The 5160-nt window shown below is 35.8% G+C and overlaps 1 protein-coding gene across 4 annotated transcripts in view; it reads right to left on the reverse strand.

Moving 5' to 3' along the window:
* Positions 1–5160, reverse strand: part of LOC107679181 (CSC1-like protein 2) — a 33048-nt gene that overhangs the window by 23274 nt on the left and 4614 nt on the right. The gene's annotated exons all lie outside the window — the stretch shown is intronic.

Genomic DNA, 5160 nt, shown 5'->3' on the forward strand with positions numbered 1-5160 from the left:
AATGATAAATTAAATTAATGTTTTATGCCTTCATTTGATAACCAGAAAATGTAAATACACAACAGAATTTCTGAGGGGGAAAAAAATTCACAAGGCAAAAAAATGAATAAATTAAGTTATTTTATGCATTCAAATAATTAGACATGCTAAAACACAGAATTTGGTAACAATAACAAATATAAATAATATGGTGAGAAAAAATAAAACATTTCATAGGGCCCTAAACATGTCATTTTTGTTAAACTTTTAATAAATCGATGTGAAAATGTATAAGTTTCATGGTTTTAATTAATTAGGCATGCTTTTTAATTAATAAAATTTTATTTAACTATTTAAAAGGAGTCGAGAAAAATTTAACCGAAAAATAAAAAAATAAAAAATGGAATCCAGAAAAATTAAAACAGGAAAAATGGAATTTGGAAAAAAATAAAACGGAATTTAGGAAAAATAAAACTGATTTCATAGGGCCCTAACTATCCCTCAGCCTTGCCGCGCCCCCCAGTTTGGGAACCACTGCTTTATTCTTTTAAATGGATACATTAATCGTGTTTATTATATATTTTTTTATTAAAGTGGAAATCAGTTTACTAAATAATGTAAACTTGACTGACTGCTTCACTTCCACTTTAAAGGCATATTTATGTTGTTTATTATTTATTTTTATTTATACTGTTTATAATTTTTGTGCAATTACTTGCCTGTCAGTTGAGTTTGTGGCAAAACATTTTGCAGTGTTTACATGTTGTTTATTACTGCATAAAATGTATTAAAATAGAGGTTTAATTTCATAAAGTAAAGTTGATTTCAAAATGCACCTACTTTTTTGCATTTTGTGTTTTTCAGTTGAATAAAATATTATTTTTGAGTGATTCATTCTGAAAAATGAAACATTATTAAAAACTATTAAGTTATATGAATTCATTTTCAAGTTTTCATTATAATTCTGCATCCAACTTCATGGTGTTTGTGTAATATAATTCTGATTGGTGCACAACCGTGAATAATACATTAGCCTTGCTACCTTTTAATGGAGCGTTACATCAGGAGCGAGTAGCCTTGGATCAGTTCAAACAACTGCTATTGCTTGTAAAAACCAACAAACAAGTGATTCCTACACTGAATCACACTGTCATTCTGCAGTGCTTACAAATACATCACCTTCATGCCCTGCTGGACTACACTTCAGAGTTTAGCTTTCATGAGACGGACAAACAAATCGAATGCTGTGGATAGGAGTGTGTCGTTCTGATAATCTGTTCTTTCCAGGGGTTGTTGGCCTCAAGGTGAAAGGAAACTGTTGATCGTTAACCACATTACAAGAGTGAAGTAATACTGGCAGCAGAGCTGTAAATAACATATTATAACACCATTTCCAAGGTCAACATAATACCAATTCACAAACATTATCAGCAGTCTTCCAGGGAATACTGCGGTAGAGTGGAATGTGTTATACAAGTACAATTATTCAATTTTTTTTTAACCTGTAGTATGACAGCTACTGAAATGTATTACCTGTATCTATCACGTGTTACCTGACCTATTTACTACTTTATTTTTAACCTGTACTTCATTTTCATACGTTTATGTCTATACACACCTTATGTCTGTGTGATCTGAACGTATTCATCTTCTAGTGTCTCATGTTTCTGCAAACTGACTCTCATCACAATCATCTAAATGTCCAGTGAACCCTGTACAAATAAATAGGACAGATGAAAGCTGATGGCTGTGCAGATATCACAGACCTTGAAAGTATTTCAGAAACACTGAAATATAACCAAACACAAATAGATACAGGAAGAGTGCGATTAAGAGATACTGACTCTGATAAGATTTTTCAGTTGAAATTCTGGTTAGTAAAACTCAACAGCAACACAGAGATAATTCTGCAACACAATTGCAATGTATTACAAAGACATACAACAAGGCTTTCTGAAACACTGCACTGTGAAGAGCCGTGATAAATTGAAATATTGGCCAAAGCATTTTATGAGCAATTTATCAAATTAACCACATTGACCATTGACAAAAGTTTTAATTTACCCTTGTGCTAGTTACAAAGTCAAAAATAAATTTTTCACCAAAATGCTAGTTAATGTTATTGCATTGGACTAACTGTTGTACTTTCTGGGGATTTCCCCCCCATCTTATCACAATTGTGGTGTTCCTGGTCAAAAATTTCCAGCCTTATAAGACAACTGCTTATATATATTAGGGCTGAACGATTAATTGCATTTGCGATAATATCGCGATATGAAAAAATGTTCAATTGCAGAGGCTGCAATTACACTCGGTCACATGACACACGAGAGTAAAGAGGTGTGTTTGACTTGAAGATCGATCGGTGCATGACATCAAAGTACGGCGAGAGAAAGCATAAGGAGACGTCTGCTCTCTTATAGCTCTCGCAGTACTTTGATGACACACACCGATCGGTCTAACCAGCGCTGCTTCAAGTCGAACACATCTGTCACAGTCCCACTAGAGGTACCATCTAGAGTTCTTCAAACAATGAATGGAGAACGCTGAATGCCGGCTTTTCTTTTTATTTCATTTTTCCCAAGCCAATGAAGTGCAGAGTGCTCACAGGTGCAAAACACAGACAAAATTCCATAGGGGAAAATCCCTTAAGGGTACCAATAAAAATCCTACTTCAAAGTACAAAACCAACAAACAAAAACAAACAACCTTGGTTCACGTATAACAATGATTCAATCAGAGGACTGACTCCTCAATAGCTACTGTACTCACTGCACCCCAGCTAAAGACTCCCTGACTGCTTCATTACATGATTTGGGGAACCCCTCCAAAAAAACGTGTATTTTATCCCCTGGAACACGATTTTTACCGGTGGAACCCCCATCGAAACGTGATTGGGCTAGTTTTGACTAGCAATTGGGCAGGTTTTGCTGTGAAAACCTGGCAACCCTGGCACGCTAACGTTACACGCGGAAATATTTGAAAGCCTATACAATGAACGTACTTCAAACATACTCCATCAGCAGAAAAAGAAAAGAAATACAACAGTAAACAGCCAAGGGACGTAACTTAAAATGGGAGATGGATCGGTTTGTGAAAGGGAAGAGAAAAGCCATAGATGAAGTGGCACAGACCGAGGCAGGTGCTGGTCATTCAAAAGCTAAATGCAGAAAATATGACTAGGCATATCTTGCTCTCAGCTTCACTCACCGTGTCTATACCGGACGCTACAGTTGTCGCGCTGCGCCGCAACAGCTCGACTGTACACTGGATGCGACAAAGCAACCGTTGCAAATCATTTGAACTTTGTGTCAGTACGTCATAAATAGAACAAGCGCAAGGCATCAGTTTAATGTTGGGATTTGTTGTGTCGCGCCGCATCCAGTGTAGACAGTGTCACTGATTATAATGGGTTGGGCTCTACTACTGTATTTTGCTGCTCGCGACCGGTGTAGACACGGTTTTTAATGTCGTTGGTGAGGAGGAAAGCCTGTGTGTATCCTATGCCTTAGCGGACAGCATGAAACCCACAAAAAATAAATGAATAAATAACAGAGAGAATAATAAAAATAACAGTTATTCTCTCTATGCTATTTTTCAATGTTTCAAGTGTTGCATGTGTTTTTTTTCCATGTAGGTTTTTTAAATTTAAAAAAGCATTAATTTTTCATAATGTTTAGTGAAATAATTTGGTAGTCTGAGGTGGGATGGCTATTCGGGAAAAGGGGGGGACAGATTTTTTTTATAGGTTTAAAGGGGGGCGTGACCAAAAAAGTTTGAGAACCACTGGTCTAAAGTTAACAAACAGTGTTTAAAAAGTGCAGTCCACGTTTACATATGTTTATTACAGTGACTTTGAATTACCTAAAGTAGTGTGGTAAAGCAACAGATTTGTTTTTATATTTCTGCAATCTACTTTAGTTTGTGTGATTTGTTACTGACCTTCATATTAATGTTTATACCAGGCTTATTTGTCAGTGCTTTATGTTGTCATAATTATTACATACAAGGTTGGAACAGTTCAACAAATCAGTCAATATACTGTGATTGTAGTTGTTAAATAAAAATGTCATTCATATCAATTCCACAGACCCAGGCAGGTGCTGGTCATTCAAAAGCTAAATGCAGAAAATATGACGATATATCTATAATATACGATATAAAATATGAGACCGTATCTTGCTCTCGGCTTCACTCACCGTGTCTATACCGGACGCTACACATGTCGCGCTGCGCCACAACAGCTCTACTAGCGCCGCATCCAGTGTAGACAGTGTCACTGATTATAATGGGTTGGGCTCTACTACTGTATTTTGCTGCTCGCGACCGGTGTAGACACGGTTTTTAATGTCGTTGGTGAGGAGGAAAGCCTGTGTGTATCCTATGCCTTAGCGGACAGCATGAAACCCACAAAAAATAAATGAATAAATAACAGAGAGAATAATAAAAATAACAGTTATTCTCTCTATGCTATTTTTCAATGTTTCAAGTGTTGCATGTGTTTTTTTTCCATGTAGGTTTTTTAAATTTAAAAAAGCATTAATTTTTCATAATGTTTAGTGAAATAATTTGGTAGTCTGAGGTGGGATGGCTATTCGGGAAAGAGGGGGGCAGATATTTTTATAGGTTTAAAGGGGGGCGCGACCAAAAAAGTTTGAGAACCACTGCATGGTCTAAAGTTAACAGACAGTGTTTAAAAAGTGCAGTGCACATGTTTACATATGTTTATTACAAAGCAACAGATTTGTTTTTATATTTCTGCAATCTAATTTAGTTTGTGTGATTTGTTACTGACTTTCATATTGTTTATTAGTGAAATTATTTGGTAGTCTGAGGTGGGATGGCTATTCGGGAAAAGGGGGGGACAGATTTTTTTTATAGGTTTAAAGGGGGGCGTGACCAAAAAAGTTTGAGAACCACTGGTCTAAAGTTAACAAACAGTGGTTAAAAAGGGCAGTCCACGTTTACATATGTTTATTACAGTGACTTTGAATTACCTAAAGTAGTGTGGTAAAGCAACAGATTTGTTTTTATATTTCTGCAATCTACTTTAGTTTGTGTGATTTGTTACTGACCAGGCTTATTTGTCAGAGCTTTATGTTGTCATAATTATTACATACTTACAAGGTTGGAAGTTCAACAAATCAGTCAATATACTACTGTGATTGTAGTTGTTAAATA

This window comes from Sinocyclocheilus anshuiensis, unplaced genomic scaffold (assembly GCF_001515605.1).
Source record: "Sinocyclocheilus anshuiensis isolate Anshui unplaced genomic scaffold, SAMN03320099.WGS_v1.1 scaffold300, whole genome shotgun sequence".
NCBI lineage: Eukaryota > Metazoa > Chordata > Actinopteri > Cypriniformes > Cyprinidae > Sinocyclocheilus > Sinocyclocheilus anshuiensis.